Raw genomic sequence first — 18,965 nt, forward strand, 5'->3', positions numbered from 1 at the left:
TCAGTGACTGACAGGTGTATGTCACACAGGGTTTCCCAGCTGTAGTAATGCTGCAGGGGCTGTCATGCTGCAGCACAGATGATGAGATCAAAACACTGATCTCTTAGACATGTACAACCATGAAAAGTCTCTTCAAACTGTGTGCTGGATTCTGTCCTCACGGAAACTATGAAGCACCTTATCAGATCAAAGTAAGACATCTGCTATATGTCAATAGTGCTGCGACAGGTGCATGTTGGTGTTTTGAGTTTTGTTTGTTTCAACTTATCATTGTAGCGTGAGGAGATTATCTTTGGGTTTTTTAATCTTTTATCTTTATTTTATTACAACCTCAGATTTAGGTAGGGTTGGTTTTACATCCCACATTCAGTGACAACTTGTGACATCCTATCTATGTTGTTTACCATGCTACTTTGAATATTGGGTCTGAAATCAATTGAGGTAAAGTTTGTTTAATATCCACATATTTTTTCAATGACAATTTGTGACATGCTCCCTAGTGATGGTGAAATGAAGCTTTCTGAACCAGCGTTCACCTCAAATGTATCTGGAAAAGGTTTGTTACTCAAAGCTTTCTAAATCAGAGCTCGATGAGGACCTCTGCTGGTTAAAGTGTGGGAAAGCACTGTGTTGCAAAAATGTCAAACGTTCACAACTGACCAACTCATTCTTGTAGTAATACAACAACAGTAATATAAACAAATTACTCAATTATAGTGTTTTATTAACACATATGGTATGTTGCATTACACCACCAATGACTGTAGTAAAATCCAACATATTCAAAACTATTTACATTTATCGTATTCCAACTGGTCTTTCACTCACCCACTCGTTCCGAGCAGGGATCGAACCAGCAATACTTGCATGAGAGGCTTTGAGGTAAAGTTTGTTTTATATTCGTACATTCAATCTTTTAACTGTCTCTATATTGTTTACCATGCTAATTTGAATATTCGGTCAGAATTAGCATGCAAGTATGACTTCAAAACAACATTAGCAAAATCTAATTGACTGTAAACATTTGACTGTAAACAGGAGAATGTCTGAATATCCAAATATAAAACCAACTTTACCTCTGTTTTGAAAGACATGGCAAGGAAAAATGTAACTTATTGTAGTGCTTCTTGTACAATCTGAGACCCGCTTTATATCGGATATTAGGGATGGAAACTTACGTTTCGACACAGTGTCGAGATCCCGAAGCACAAGTGTTTCAAAACACTGCAACAAAGCATGATACGAAAAAAACAGGCGTCTGTTCTTCGTACCTCACTTACATGATCTAAGATGATTTTGCAGATCCTGGATCTGTTCATCCTGTGAACTGATCTCTGGCTAATTTGATTCTTCAAACAAGTTTGCGAATCAGATTCAAATGTCAGGAGAAACTGATCTGAGATCTCTGTGTGTTGTGATGGACAGATCTATCAATCCTCGAAATCATGATCAGCAATGCAACGATTGGCTGACAACACAGCAGCGTATTATTGATTAATATTCAAGTCACCTTCACAGGAAGTTCATCAGTATGGGAAGAAACACTAGCTCCACGTATACCCATATAGCACGTAAGTATGACCTCAAAACAACATTAGCACTATTTAACTGACTGTGAGTAAGGTTGTGCTTTGATAGTCATTGGCTGCTAATATGATTTCACTATTTAGAATTTGTAAACAATACTTTTTTGAAATTACATTATTAAAGAGATATTTCAAATATGTGAATATAAAATCACATAACACTTTCCTATCACGCAGTTTCACCAGGTAAAGGCTACAGTATGTGTTACTTCACTGCTGGAACTTAAAAGTAAATACATGAAAGTGCATATACTATATAATAATGACTGTTTCCACAATGGTTTCCTCAACGCTCCTGCGCATTATTGGGTTGTTTTCAGAGCAGTGTGAGTTAAGGACACCGTGTGTGTGGTGTGGTGTGTCTCCCTCTGGAATAAGAGTTTCCTTCATTCTCCCTCAACAGCTCATGGTCTGTTCATTACTGTACACTGCGGAAATCACATTCATCACACTGGATAATGATGCTTTTATCTGCACAGCTCAGCGCTAAACACATGTCACAAGACCATCATACGCCATCACATAGCTCTGGCTGGCTTTAACTGGAACTTGTAATTAGCTTTTATTTAATATAAATGAAAAAAATATACAATTTATATTTAATTAATAAATTAAACACAAATACAAAATGATAGAACATTTAATTAATTAAGATTTTGTAATGTGCTTGGATATGTGATGTTGTTTTCATTTGGTCATTAAAAAAAAATATAACACTTTTGATGATGTATGGGTTAAAAATGACCCAGGCATCATTTTAAACAGAAAAAAACTAAACAACTTTTTTATCTTAAAGTTATTTAGGAAATTAAAAAGCAGTCATAATATAGATTTACAAATTGATAATGAAGTTATCGACCTTATTCTTCAATGCGGAATGTTCTCGTTTTTGCGATTTGTTTTAGAACTTCCAATTGTGTTCCCTATGGGAGAAATGACTAGGAATAATAAACGGCAAAAAAGGGTCAAACTACTTGCCCTACAAACAAATTTTTGCATGATAATACAAACAAAGTAGTAGAATATAATAAAAAAATATCAGTTTGCAACATCAAGCAGCAAAACGAGCTATTTTTAACATCGAAAGATGAATGGAAGTGAATGAGACTGGAAGTATTGAGCCAAAAAGATTCAAATGGCTGCGCCCGCTTATATGCGGCGAATAAGCTGAATAGAAAGAGTATATGCAATTAAGAGTATTGATCTTATATTGAATCATAAAATTAGTTAGAAATTGCATATAAATAATGTGATATCAAAATTAGTAAAAACTGTAGCAAGAGTGTATAAAGCAAGTTTTATCCTGGACAATAAATCAATGTATATATTATATAACACGCTTACGTTGCCATACAGTATATGAGTTATTGTGTTGGAATTTGGGGGAAAACATTCATTCATTCATTTTCTTTTCGGCTTAGTGCCTTTATTAATCCGGGGTCGCTACAGCGGAATGAACCGCCAACTTATCCAGCACGTTTTTTACGCAGTGGATGCCCTTCCAGCTGCAACCCATCTCTGGTAATGGGTCAATACATATAAGTCTAATTTACGATCCTTATGTACAATGCAGAAAAAAGTAATTAGACCAATGGAACATGTGGGGTATTTGGAGCATACGAATCCTTTATTCAAAAAATGTAAAAATGCTTAAGTTCAATGGTTTGGTTACATTTAAACAACGCAGTTTGTGTTTAAAGCTAGGAATATATTACTTCTGAAATGCATACAAGTGTTTTTTGAAGAAAGACAAGGGGATATAATCTGAGAGAAGAACTAAATTTTAGGAGATTGAAAACATGGAAAACTTTAAAAATGTTTGTGTATGTCTGTATGTGGTGGGAATGGAAAATGGTTCTCCATTTTTGACCATGTTGAAATGTATTTTTTGGTAAAGATATTTTATGTAAGATATTTCTGTTCGAAAATAAATAAATCAAATTAAATCAAAGTTTTTTTTTTGTTTTGTTTTTTAATTTTTTTAAATGACATTAACAGAATAATTTGGTCAATTTTGACTTGCCAGCTATATAACCGTTTTTCCAAAGCAAAAACTACTGGCACCCTCCAACACACAAACACACACAACATTTATGAATTTTATTGTACAGGTACTTTTTAGCATAGAGCTAAAGTTGTTTTATATTCGGATATTCAGAAATTCTCCTTGAAAATATAATTTCAGAAAAGTATTCTTTGCTAATTCTAAATAGGAAAATCATATTAGCAGCCAATGACTATCAAAGTTCATCCATGTTTACAGTCAACTAGATAGTGTTGATGTTGTTTTGAAGTCATCCTTGCATGCTAATTCTGATTGAATATTCAAATTAGCATGGTAAACAATATAGAGACAGTTACCTCAATCTTTTTAGCAGTCAAAATTAAACCCTTTACTTTAGTCTAAAATGACACAATCTCACTGCAATTCGTAACTTTTTGATTTAGTGACTAATATGTATGAATTTGTACAATCTAATTTGTATAATTTAGTACGATTTGCTCATCCCCAAATGACAGTTGGGTTTAGGGGTGGGGTTAGGTGCCACGCCTCCTTTTTAAAATCTTACAATTTTGTACGACTGAAATCCAATTAGCCACTAAACTGACAAAACGTAAAATACTTACGTTTTCTGGTGAGATTAGGCTAGTGTCGCCCACTGAAAACTCCACGCTAATGAGGGAATACGTAGACACAGAGTTTGTGATGAAGATGAGGTTGTTTCTTCACGTAAAACATATTTGACGATTGAAATTAATTTTAGCTGCTTTATTTTAGAGATTCAATGAAGGCGACCAACGGTGTATAGATGATTCTAAGAGAACAGGAGGGTTAATCATTAATTTTAACAAGCGTATATAGGACCAACAAAGACAAAACAAGTATTGTCCTGTGTTTTATAATCCATGGATAATAAAAAGTGAGATAGCTGTGATATTCTGACCACTGAGGTAGAACAACGTCCCTGGCGTCCATTTCCTAAATCTGCTCACCTTAACAAACAGCCAGGTCCAGATACAGGTGGGGGAAGTCTTTAACCTCTGCTGAACACTGAAAACAACCAATCAGAGGTGCTTCAGAGAGAGAGAGGGAGAGAGAGAGGGGGGGAGAGATAGAGTGAGAGAGCGAGTGCAGAGACAGAAGTCGTCATGCCAAAGTGGATGAGTTTTAAACTTTTCAAAGAGAGCAGTCGTGTAAGTGAAATCTATATATTCGTTTCGATTTCTTTCCAGATTCTATAAACCAAATGTAAGTACTAGGATTTAATTGTGTCTGTGGTTTTGTGTGTGTGTTGCACACATGATAGCAGGGCTTTATTGATAGAGTGTGTGAGCTGGTTGTCTGCGATCAAGCTGGTTTGAGGTGTGGAGGCTGTTTTCTGAGCAATATGCTGTGAAACTGCCAAGTTGAACTTGTTTTTATGTAGGCATTTTTGTGTCATGTTTGTTATTAGTAGTATTGTCTCATTGAATGTAATGTAGTTGTTTTGTTAAGCACAGCAGTTGTTACTGTTCTTATACTGTATATTATTCATGTGTCTGAAAAGAGATTGCATATCATAGATACATATACATTATCAAAGATTTCTAAAAGTACAAGGGAGGTGTAGCAGTTTCTATAAAATCTTGAAGTGAATGTTTTCGCCACTGATTATTGTAAGAATCGTTATTAGTGAATTTAAATTAATAATAACTGATTACATTAATGTGGACATCAGTAATCAAATTATTTGCCTTGATCTGAATAAGATAATAATAGGATTAAGGTGTTCACATGAGTTGCTTTTCGAATTTACCCTTCATGATCTTGCTTTACATGTTATAGCTCATAATTTGATTAGCATCACCACGCTATCCGAAACGTCATGCAATTCCGGTTGTTTCATTTTTAATTTGTCGACTTTGACTTCAGTTTGGCACTTTCACTTTCATTCAGGAACATTTCATGCATGCACCCTGTGACGAACAAGATGTTGGATGTGGGTATGAACTGCTGGAGGAGTGTTGTTTTAATGGAATTTGATATTGCAAGCTGGATCATACCCATCAACGTTGGGATGTAAAAATAAGGGATATGACCACCATAGCACTAATATGTTCAGTTGGAGTTGTTTCGTTGTTAATAGATATAATAACAGTAATCATATATAATAAAATGTAATAAATGTAATTATATATAATAAACAGTTAAACAGTCAGTAATATGCTTTATTATTATTATTTACAAAAGAAAAAATAAATAGTATACATTAGCACCAAATACATTAGCAAACAGTTCAGCTTATTAAAATGTATAGCTATTATAATAAAATAGAATCAAGCTATCAAGTCTCATTGTTTCAATTCAATTCAGCTTTATTTGTATAGCGCTTTTACAATGTAGATTGTGTCAAAGCAGCTTCACATACATGGTCATAGTAACTGGATCAGGGTAGTTCAGTTTTTAGTGTTTAAGTTCAGTTCAGTTTAGCTCAGTTCAGTGTGGTTTAAAGTCATTACTGAGAGTCCAAACACTGAAGAGCAAATTCATCGATGCGTAGCTTTACCGATCCTGAACCAGGCAAGCCAGAGACGACAGTGGAGAGGGAAAAATCACTTCACCGATAGGAGAGTGAAGAAAAAAAGCCTAGAAAGACACCAGGCTCAGTTGGACATGACCATTTTAATTTCTCCGCTGGCCAAAAGTCTTGTGCAGAGCCGTTTCTTCACTGTATAACTTACACATTCTGATTAAAGAGCAACGAATGAATCTCTTTTTTATTTAGATTTGTTTTGTTTGTTTGATTACATTAACAGAGGTGTCACTTTAAAAATGCACACATCTAACATTTGACTGCTTTCCTAACTTTTTATGCCCATTTAGGACGAAATTAGTTGTGTTAGAAAAAACCCCCACCAAGATCGACATCTTTAGATGTTATTATTATAATTATGTGTATATGTCTTTTCAAACACGCTCCCAAAACCCAGAGTTTCAATCGGCATCGAATCACGCGTACAGAATCTGTTTGGGAATCACTATGGAGCGAGTCAGCTGACAGTCACACACCGCTATATGGTTGTTTTTAGGATTGCATATAAAGGGGAGACCGCACCTGTAATGAAAAGGAAGGGAATCCTGCCGTTTTTATGTTTATTTCAAAGTGTTTTCATGCCTAAATAAAACGAAAGCTCAAAACAGATTCACATTAAAGAGCGAGGGGCGTCCCCTGGTGGTTTGGCGGTATGGGTTGCGTATAGGGAGGCTCGGTTCTTAAATGTTTATTGCCAACTATCAGAGAAGACTGAAAATACGGGAGAAATACAGAAAAATACCTTTACGGGATGATAGCGGGATAGAACTGTAAAATACAGGAGAATCCTGGGAAAACGGGAGGGTTGACTGCTATAAGCTGTACGGGGAAAAAAAAAAAAAAACTCGATGCGGGTGCCTGTGGTTTTTCACTCACTCAGTAGGTGTAGAAAATAGCGTCAAACAGCCGTGTGTGTATATCCTGTCTCAAAATGCGGCAGATATCCTACAGAATGGTAATAGTTTGATTAAGATGTTTACTTGTCTGTACTGCACTTCAGTGATGCGACTAAAATAGGCAAACTCCACATGTCTTAAAGCCATTTCTCTTCAGTTCAGTTATCATTTTAGTCAGATTAAAATAATTAAAAATCTCTGTTTACATGGGCTTAATCAGAGTATTTTCTTTATCATATTAACATCGGATTATTGGTGTTCATGTAAACGTACTCTCTGATAACATAATAGAACAGCAAAGCATCATGTTGTGCTGATTTGTGATGATCATGTGACACTAAAGACTGGAGTAATGATGATGAAATTAAAATGTCAACTCCATTTAAAAAGAAAACAGTTGTTTAAAATTGTTTAAATTAATTTCATTTTGTGTTCTATGTCTTATCAAATAAACACTGCCTTTGTGAGCAGCATCAGCATTAAAAAACATTACTGTAAATATGTACAGTGGAAGTCAGAGTTATTAGCCCACCTGAATTATTTGCCCACCGTTTATTTTTTTCCCCCAATTTCTGTTTAACAGAGAGAAGATTTTTTTCAACACATTTCTAAACTTAATAGTTTTAGTAACTCATTTCTAATAACTGATTTATTTTATCTTTGCCATGATGACAGTAAATAATATTTGACTATATATTGATAAAAAAATATTGATATTTTTTTAAAAACACTTCTATACAGCTTAAAGTGACATTTAAAGGCTTAACTAGGTTAATTGGGTTAACTAGGCAGGTTAGGGTAATTAGGCAAGTTATTGTATGATGATGGTTTGTTCTGTAGACTGTTGGAAGAGCTGCTTGTATTCTAGCCGAAATAAAACAAATAAGACTTTCTCTAGAAGAAGAAATGCTATCAGACATACTGTGAAAATGTCTTTGCTCTGTTAAACATCATCTGGAAAATATTTGAAAAAGAAAGAAAAATTTAAAGGGGGCTAATAATTCTGACTTCAACTGTATGCGTGTGAGAGAGAGGTTGAAGGTGGTGACAGGAAATGGATTATTACCATATTCCAGTCATGCTGACATAATCTTCCAAACACACCCTTTCTTTACTATCATATTTAAAGGGACTGTTGACCCAGAAATGAACTCTATTCACTCTCCCATGTGTCATTTTTAAGTTTATTATTCAGTTGTTTCATTAAAATCTCTTTCCGAAAATAACCCTGTTGAAATGTATTTGAATGTACTGCACTAAAATAAAACTAATTTAAAAGATAATTAAAAAAAAAACACAATTCCCCTATTTGTGTGAAATACTCCAAATTCAAAATTCTGGATTTTTTTTTTTTTTTCTACAACTTGTTGCACATGCTGGTTGCTAGATTGCTGATTGTTTCAGGGCCTGCCTGCTGCTCCTTACGCCGCTTGCATTTAAATGGCCTTTCATCTAATTTTAACAACTAAATTAATGCTCTGATACAATTTTAAGTCAAGTCAAGTTGAGCTTTTTCCGAGAGATGGGTTGCGGCTGGAAGGGCATTCTCTGCGCAAAAACTTGCTGGATAAGTTGGCGGTTCATTCCGCTGTGGCGACCCGGGTTTAATAAAGAGACTAAGCCGACAAGAAAATGAATGAATGAAGTTGAGCTTTATTGTCAGTCTGCTATGTCATGCCTCGCAGGACTTCAGTGCTAAATAAATAAACTTAATCTTAAATATGGACACAACTCTAGACTTAACAGCTATTCTTACATTTTTGCGTAACTCGCATATCAGAGTGGTAATCGAACAAAACTAATGACTAACTATACATATACTATAAATACTTAACTACACACATGGCCTAAGACAGACTACACAGGTAACTTTACATAAGACAAAACAATATTGTGCAAGATATTGTACAAAAGAGGCATTTAAAGGGGAAATGAAGCACTCAGTCAAGTTTACCTTATTTTGTACATTGCATTCCACTTTAATGAAAGTATATTAAACTCAATTAATGTAACAATTTAGAAGAAACAGCATGTTTTACTATAGATTTTAGACCTAGTGCGCCACCATCTTGGAATGTCGCCGTGTTTGACGTCATGGGGTTGGTTCTGGTCCCTCCGCTGAACAGATACAGTGGAAATAAAGGATACTGTAAAGCCTGATTTAACCCAATGCTTAAAGTTGTAGACGTGGAGCTGCTGCAAATACAAGCATCAGATGTGCGTCTAATATAAAATATATATATATATATATATATATATATATATATATATATATATATATATTTATGTGTATATATATTTATGTGTGTTCACTGTTTAGCAGTGAAAAGTGAAAGTACCCGCCTCTATTACATCAGTAATGATTTACTCTCTGTATTACGCTGCCTGTAGTTTCAACCAGGTTCGGTGCTGATGTAATGGGGGTGAGTACTTTCACTTTTCACTGCTACAGCCTCTTATGTCAGCTCATGTTTTAAACTAAACTAAGATCGATGTTTCTTATGGCAGGTATTTACATCATACATATTAAGAAATCGAGTTGATCGTCTTGAAGAGGGAATATGTCCTGACATAATCCACACAGACATAACTTAGTAAAGTGTGAAGTCATGAATCATTTTAATCGTTGCGTTAGTCTGAATGTATATCCCCTTGTCAGGCAGCTCTGGAACAGTGTAAGAGAGTTGATCACAGCGCATCAAATGAAAGGTATTAACATAAGAAAGATAAACAACTGAAGACACTTAAATGCTTGTATGTGTTGTATTTGCACCAGCTCTGTGATGCTTGTCCACAACTTTATGCATTGAGTTCAATTAGGCTGTCCAGTCTCTGTGTTCAGTCTGTGACAATCATGGTGGAAACCCAAACAAGCAGTCATGCAGCGTAATGCAGAGAGTGAATCAAAGTGCATCAAATGATCAGTAATTAAAAGAGAAAAAAGAAAAATATAATAAATATATATATTTTTTTATATTAGACACACATCTGATGCTTGTATTTGCACCAGCTCTACGTCTAAAACTTCACGCATTGGGTTAAATTAGGCTTTACAGTCTTCTTTACTTCCACTGTATCTGTTTAGCGGAGGGAACAGAACCAACCCCGTGACGTCAGACACAGCATCATTCCAAGATGGCGGCACCCTAAGTCTAAAATCTACAGTAAAACATGACATTTTCTGCAAAAAGGTTCTATTGTATGGAAGCATATGAGTAGCATAATTCAATTCAAAATGTAATATGCAAAATGGCAATGCAATATGTTAAATAGCAATGTATTTCTGTATTTGAATTTGCATTTTCCAAGACATATGTTTGGTGCAGAATGAAAATTGGTTTTCTACAGTATTTCTACAGTATTTCCCAGTTCACGCTTGAGGGCTCGTGCAGCTTCACGAAGCCGCTGAGGAACAGACTTCGCCCTGTTTATGCTGCCAAATGTCCCAAATAGTCCTCGCTGCAGCTGTGACGACATAACCTAAAACGCTTCTGCAGCAACGGCGGCCGTCTGTGGGCTTGGCCAGGCCAGAATTCATTTTCAATTTCAAATCGGCTTTCATTCGTCGCGATGTGGTAAATGAAAATGCTTCATGTTTTTTTCATTTTCATTTTCATTCTGCAGCAAACATTGCACATATGTCTTGGAAAATGCTAACTGAAAAACAAAAATACACTGCCATATACATATTGCATTATCGTTTTGCGTATTACATTTCAAAATTAATTTTGCTACACACATCCCATGCTGTTATGCTGAAAATGTAATCCTGCGTTTCCTAGACGTGAGTGTAAATGCATTTAGGACAAATAACATTTAAATGATCATTTTGCCACAGTTTCTGCTTGTATTTTATTCACATCAAATTCAGTTTGTGTATAGCATTTTCAATTTAATTTTGCTACTTATAAAGCTTTAAAATGTGGATACGATTTACATGTTAAAACAGTGTTTGAAATGAGAAATGCAAACAATGTAATTTAATTTACATTTTCAATCTGCACCAAACATTGCTCATATGTCTTGGAAAATGCTAACTGAAAAACAAAAATACACTGCCATATACATATTGCATTATCGTTTTGCGTATTACATTTCAAAATTAATTTTGCTACACACATCCCATGCTGTTATGCTGAAAATGTAATCCTGCGTTTCCTAGACGTGAGTGTAAATGCATTTAGGACAAATAACATTTAAATGATCATTTTGCCACAGTTTCTGCTTGTATTTTATTCACATCAAATTCAGTTTGTGTAAAGCATTTTCAATTTAATTTTGCTACTTATAAAGCTTTAAAATGTGGATACGATTTACATGTTAAAACAGTGTTTGAAATGAGAAATGCAAACAATGTAATTTAATTTACATTTTCATTCTGCACCAAACATTGCTCATATGTCTTGGAAAATGCAAATTCAAATACAGAAATCCATTGCCATTTAACATATTGCATTGCCATTTTGCATATTACATTTTGAATTGAATTATGCTACCCATATGCTTTCATACTATTAATCGAGTTTGTTTAATATACTTTCATTAATGTGGAATCCAATGTACAAGATTAGGTAAACTTGACTGAGTGCTTCATTTCCCCTTTAAGTTTGAAGAAAACAAGTAGTGCTACATGATTTGTGGTACATTCACACGTAATCATTGTTTTCCTTATAGAGTCCTCGTAAGATGGTGCCCGGTTTCTTTTTCATTCAATTAGATTATCAATACTGTAAAAGGAACCTCTTGAAATTGAAAATAGTCACAGCAACCTTTCACCAGACAATTATTAATGGCTGAAAACACAATCATATGGCTCATTGCGATGAATGGAGAACAGAAATGAAACTGTGGAACTACCCGCAGTCTTCAGTGGGAAAAGTTTTAATATTGATTAGAGATTGGTCAGATCTCCATGATAAAGCGCTGCAGTTTATGAAAGCTTTCACGTGAAGCTCGTGTGACGTTTGTGTCCTTTCTGACGTGAGATATTCTCTTTCTGAGACCCTAAATTACCTAGCAACCCGCCTTTCCTCTCGGTCACTACGGTTACCTGATACTCTGCTAGCAGATGGTGGGAGAGAGTGAAGGAGGAGGCAGACTACTGAACACATCTCCTGACCACTCGCACATACACACGGTCATGCTCAGTGACATTTAAAAAGACTCCCTGTGCGTGTGTGTTGTTTGTGTTTTGTAAAGTATGACGCTCAACAGCAGAGCTCTGTTCAGACCTCTAAAAACTTGACTTGAATCTCAAAAACTTGACTTGATGACAGTAAATAAAAAAAATAATACATTTTCATTAATATAGTTATTGTTCTTATAAAATTGATAGATGTTGATGTGATAGTACACAAGTTTAAAGCCTAAATGGTAATTATTTTGTGTTTTTGTTGTCTACAGATGGCAAGTTCTTTCATTGAAGCTGGAGAAATAGCTGCTGAAAATGCTGCGTTCTTGTCTTAGCAATAAATTGCATTCTGAAATATATTTAAATAAATAATAAGAGCCATATTAAATTGTTGGGGTTTTTATAATAATCCTGTCTTACTGTTAGGGTTGTGAACCTACACTGGTCTCACGGTTCGTTGACTATTATCATGCCATCGATTCAATTCGATATCTCGGTGCATGGACGATGCTTTCAATACATAATTAGATACATAATTATTTTAAATTAAAATATATAAATATATTAATATTTATATATCATTTGCAATAGAATGTTGTCCTTTAATACAAGCAGTAAGATATATGAACTGTACCTTTAATTTGACCTGCTCAAAGAAAACACTCTTTATGAATGTGTCAAACAAAACTCCAATACATGCACCGAAGACAACATGAGCATTTATCGCAAATAAACTAATGTAAATTTTATCCGCTTCCTTTTTTAACGCTGTCTTACACTCCTATGATTGGTCATTGTCTTCACCCACTTAACAGAAAGGGCTGCTATAGGGTATATGCCGAAGCATGCTAATAGGACTTTTAATTTGCCAGTAACCTATGTTAAGCGCTTCCAGCGAACTGTATTCAATGCAAAAACCGAGGCGTTTAAGGTCTGTTTTTTTTAAAAATCAGCGATCTCCACTGGCTGAGTGATATCCGATATAAAGTGGGTCTCGGGTTGTACAAGAAACACTGTATTAAATTACATTTTCATCCGCCATGTCTTTATAATATGAGCATTTATTTTACCTCAGTATATTCAATGGAAATTTTGCGCTATCCTGCCAATTCTGACGGGCGCGTGCGAGTAAACGGCTTTTAGTCTCGTTTTACGCTTGAGCAACTAAATGAATGCCAAAGTTTATTTAACTGAATGTATTTTAATGACATTACAACATCGATGCTGTAAAAGGAACAGTATAAAATGGAAAAAAGTTCAAAATAACAGGTCACCGGAAGTTTATCGGTATGGGAAGAACACTAGCTCGACATATACCCTATTGGCTTTAAAAACTAAAGCGCTGTTCACCGATGAGTGAAGCGGGAAGAACAGACGTGGTTTTAGTCTAAATGCACATACTACGCGGTTATCACAGGTAATCCGTAATAGACACAGTGCAGAAAACTTGCAACTCAGGCACGCTCGTGTCTGGATCCACTAGTATCGCTTTATCAGCTGAGAGGAGAGGAAAAGTTACCTCACAAACAGGCCAGTGGGTTAAATGTCTAAAGTGAGAGAGAGAGAGAGAGAGATGGAGTTTTACAGCATTTCTCCCTAGTGAAATAGTGGGTCATGTGCTGTACCTTCTTCAGTGTCAACGAAAGACTTTTTTTAGCAATCTCATAAGCAGTTGAATTGCGCATAATTATCTACCTTTTAAGTAGTTGGAGCGTTTTATTTAATCACCCTCACCTCCTTCGCCATAGTATTCTGCTACGACATCGCACATAAGAGATATAGGTCAGTACGTAATTACCGGTCATGATCTATTACTGAACCGATATCGAATTGTCCCCATCTGCATCGCGGTGCACCAAGGAAACAATTCATTTTGACACCCCTACTTACAGTATTTAATCAAATGACATAATTGTTATTAATATTATTTCAAGTATAAATGAGCAATATCACATTCGTTGCAGTGCGATATGGCTGTATATTGGCACTGGTGGGCCCAGTGCTTGAGTGCCCGAGCAGTGCCAATATACAACCATATCGCACTGCTACTCATGATATTGTGTTTATACAACAGTTTGATGGCATAATCGAGTATATAAAAACGAAAATCAAAAAATCCTTTTGTACGAGGAGCTGCTTTCTTCCGCCATTCATTCACATCTGCAGCTGACATCAAAACAGCAGAAAGTGTTGCTACTTAACACACATCACTTTAGGGCTAGTATTTGAATGATTCTCTAGCATAATATCCAAAGTGATGACAAAACAGCTGATTTTGCTCACGTTTTAAAATTTTAAGGCTGAACGTCATGAAATGCCATCAGTCTACAGAGATTTCCCAGTATTTATTTTGCAATCACACTAGATTTCTATGGTATTAATACAGTACTACAAAATAAAAAGGAGAGAGATAGACCTAGAATATCACTTACCTGTTCTATGATTTGTTTAGCTGTGGTTTAAAATGTACACTGAGAAAACGCTGAGCTTTTCTCTCCTTAGGACTTATTATCTCTGTCGCCATCTCATGGCGGAATGCCAACCGTCAATTTATTTGCTCTGCTTTGGCTTATGTTTTTTTCTTTTACATTACATCTTCGTTTGCAGCTTATTTCAAACATTTAAAATAATAATTTTTGAAAAAACTAAGAATGTGTTTTATAATTCCCACACCAAAAATACACTGAACTAAAAAATTGACCAGGGACCTTCTTTGGCCTTGACTGATTTTTTATAATTTTTTTTTTTCATTTTATTTGTTTTAATATTATTGTTTTTTTTTTCATTTTATTATTATTATTTTTTACATAAAAAAAATCACATTTAAAAAGTGTCAGCAGTCTTGGATTAAACAACACCTGGTCTGCTTTGCTTCCTCCTTGGACATGCTGCTTTATGACATCAGCATGACATCATGTCCTAGCTTTTAATTGCACTGTAAATGGTACATTGTGTCTTTTTTTTTTCTGATGGATTCTTTGTGTACACAGGTGTCCTTACAGAGTAATGACAGCCCTAGTTTATGTATCATTTGAACCAAGTGCACTATTGTGTGTTTGTTTGCAATACTTTTACATTTTTATTAGTTGACTGACTATAACAGTCTGGAATTTGATCTGATCAGTTTACTTACAGTTTGTGTTTTATAGTTGTTGTTTAAAACAAAAAAGTCCTTCTCTTTTGCTTGCTTTATTATTATGCGGCAGTATAATTCTGCCATTACATAACCAGTACTTGAAGTTCTGTAAAATCATCACAGTTCATTCATTATTATTGCACTTGTCTAATTATTTACCTGGAACTCTTTGGTTCATAGTTCAGGCACTGAAGCAAATATGTCAGAATAATACATTTGCCTCTGAAGAATTTACCGAATATGACTAACAACGAGACACACGTTATCATTTAGTCTTATAGGTCACTGAGATATCTTACTTCACTAAGATATCATACTAATAAATGAAGGTTTATTAGTCCACAGAGAAAGAAACAAATCTAAATATACAGCACAGCAGTCAACATTTTAAGTGGGTCAAAATAGTGTTATTGATGGATAAATGATTGAATGTTTGAATATTAACAGTGTATGTTGTTGTAAAAAAAAAATACATTTATTAAGGGTTTTGATCCACTTCAAATTTTTACTATGGTGTTTATGTGTGTGCGCTTTGTAAAAATTGCTGAGTTGCACACATTTATTTTTATTTATTTTTTTTGGGATAACATAAAGAATTTAAATTAACTTATTAGTTTTGCAAATTTAAGTAAGTTGAACATAAAAAAACAAGTTCTCCCCCTAAAAAACACAAAAAAAATAAAAATAAATCCAAGAAAAATGTATTTTGTCAGAATTTTGTCAAAATACCTACAACTTTAATTATGTGTTGTAATTAGATTTAGATATATAGCAAATAGATAACATTATTTAATATGTATATGTTTCCACCTCACCTGATTTAATCCAACATCTTATGTCCAGTTTTTAGGTTCACAAAGAAAATATGAAGCACTGACGCCTTTCAGTTCTCGTAAACCTTTGATCAAACTCTTATCTTCATTCCAAAACAGCATTTTTATTTAAGCCTTACGCAGCTAAAATAAATATTTCAGTCGGCGCCAATAGCCTAGTGGTTAAGGGAAAGTCCAACATATAGCACCATGGTGCTCACGACAACCCTAGTTCGATTCCCCTCAAGGTTCTTTACCTACCCTTTCCCCCTCTCTGCTCCCAATAATTTCCAGATGGTAACTTTCACTATCCTATCCAAATTAAAGGTCAAAAGACCACTAAAAATATTATTAATAATAAAGAAAATAAATATGTCTTCATTGCGTCATCACCAAGGAAAGTAAATAAAAGGATCACTCTAATGCACAGATTGCACTGTTATTTCTCTACAAAATTCCCTGCTGAAAAGTCCGGCTTAAACCAACCTGGGATGGTTGGCTGGTTTCAGTTGGTCAGGCTGGGAGATGACCAGCTAAAACCAGCTTGACCAGCTTAAACCAAACTGGTCAAGTTGGTTTTAGCTTGTTTTAGCTGGTCATTTTCCAGCCTGACTAGCTAAAACCAGGCTGGAAATGGCTGGAAACCAGCCTGGAAATGGCCAAAACCCCTCTAAAACCAGGCTGGTCGACCAGCTAAAACCAGCCAACCATCCTAGGCTGGTTTAAGCTGTTTTTTTCAGCACGGTTTAGTTATTCTTATTCCTCTAATTGCAGAAAATATTTTGGCAAATCTGAAAGCAAGATGCAGTTTGATCGGAAAACAAATTAAAAAAGATCAAAATTTAATTTGTTAATTTAAACTGATACAGAATGAAACTCTTCCATTGCTTGTCGACTTTTTATAAAATCAATTTTTCCATTAAATAAATCCAATTTCACCTCATTTTGATTATGTTCTAAACAAATTCAAAACAGTGAATCATAGTTGAGTAAATTTGGGTGTGGAGCTGTAGATCCCAATTGGACAATTCTGGCTAATTTATTTAAAATGAGCTTTGATTGCTTTTGCTGTTAAGCCGTGCGTCTCAGAACATTGTTCAGTGGTGGATAGAGGGAAGAGTTCTATATACAGGAAATGCATAGGGTAGATAAAATCTCAAATGGCTGCTTGCTCGGTGAAATTGAAGGACAGCAGTTGCTCTGGCTACTTTTATTCACTTATCTGTACAGGTGTGTGTGTGTGTGTGTGTGTGTGTGTGTGTGTGTGTGTGTGTGTGTGTGTGTGTGTGTGTGTGTGTGTGTGTGTGTGTGTGTGTGTGTGTGTGTGTGTGTGTGTGTGTGTGTGTGTGTGTGTGTGTGTGTGTGTGTGTGTGTGTGTGTGTTTTTGGTCTTCTGGTTATTGAAGAGTGCTTCTAGATTTTCTGGATCATTCAGCAGATGCCTGAGTGTTAATGCATGTCATTAACACTTGTTTGTGTCTCCTTCTGTTTCCTTGAGTCTTTAAATGAATCCTCTGCTGATGTTTTATTATTAGGGGTTTTAAGCCTTCCTGTAGCTCAATTAGTAGCGTGTGTTAGTCATGTGTGTTTGGGTTGCTTAATTGATAATGTGTGTTTGATGCTAAGGTTAAATAAGGTTTTGAAGGTGCTGTTTGTAAGTTTTAAAATGCACAAAAAACACATACAATACAAATATTACAAACGTAAACATTAGCTGATCAGCTTGCAGCATAAGGGCTCATTCACAGCAAACATGTCCTTGCTTCTGAAAACGTGAAAAGCGGCGATTAGGAACAGATTGAAGAAAAGGCAGTGTATAGTGCGAGGGTACCTGTAAACAGAAACTTGCAACACTTCCCCCGCCTCTGAGCTTTTCTGATTGGTCCACTACCTGCTGAAAAATCCAGCTTAAACCAGCCTAGGCTGGTTGGCTGGTTTTAGCTGGTTGACCAGCCTGGTTTTAGAGGGGTTTTGGCCACTTCCAGGCTGGTTTCCAGCCATTTCCAGCCTGGTCTTAGCTGGTCAGGCTGGAAAATGACCAGCCAAATCCAGCTAAAACCAGCTTGACCAGCCTGGTTTAAGCTGGATATAGCTGGTTTTGGCTGGACTCCCAGCTTGGCTAGGCTGGTCAAGCTGGTTTTAGCTGGTCATCTCCCAACCTGACCAGCTATACCAGCAATGGACAGTAGCTAGATTCAGTCAACATCAGAGCTGATTACATTTATATGTTGACTACCACGAAGCATACTGGTTTGGTTAAAGTTGTATTCTGCATGTGAGCCATGCATATAGATCAGTCTTTTTTTTTTCTTTTGTTGTTAACATTTGAGAGCTTGAAGTAAAGCCGTAAAACTGATAACAGATGTACTCTCTGGCCAGAGTTCATCTTCTATAATGTAGCCAGCAGTCATAATGTCCCCTCTCAAATACACACACACGCGCACGTTTTTATCTTTAAGCATTACTGAAATGCCACATCTGATCAGGAATCAGTTTCCTGTTTGTGAAGAATATCCACTGTTACAGATGATGACTTCCTTCGTTGTAACGCTCTAATTCTAGCTCTGTTTATCTGGCTGTAGTTTTTATTTTGCATAAAATAACTTTTTTTTTTTTTTTGTTTTGTTTTTGTCTCAGTGTAACACTTCTGAATGTCCATTAACACAGAATGACAGTGTTGGCACAGACTACTATTCCATAACTATTACAACTATTACAAGTTTAAAATAATAATAATAATAATAATAATAATAATAATAATAATAATAATAATAATAATTATTATTATTATTATTATTATTATTATTAATAATAATAATATAAAAACAACA

The 18,965-nt window shown here is 35.2% G+C and overlaps 1 protein-coding gene across 6 annotated transcripts in view; it reads left to right on the top strand.

Moving 5' to 3' along the window:
- kalrna (kalirin RhoGEF kinase a) overlaps positions 1-18,965 on the top strand; it is a 273,541-nt gene that overhangs the window by 188,014 nt on the left and 66,562 nt on the right. The window lies entirely within an intron of this gene.

This window comes from Danio rerio, chromosome 9 (assembly GCF_052040795.2).
Source record: "Danio rerio strain M-AB ecotype USA chromosome 9, GRCz13ab, whole genome shotgun sequence".
Taxonomy (NCBI): domain Eukaryota; kingdom Metazoa; phylum Chordata; class Actinopteri; order Cypriniformes; family Danionidae; genus Danio; species Danio rerio.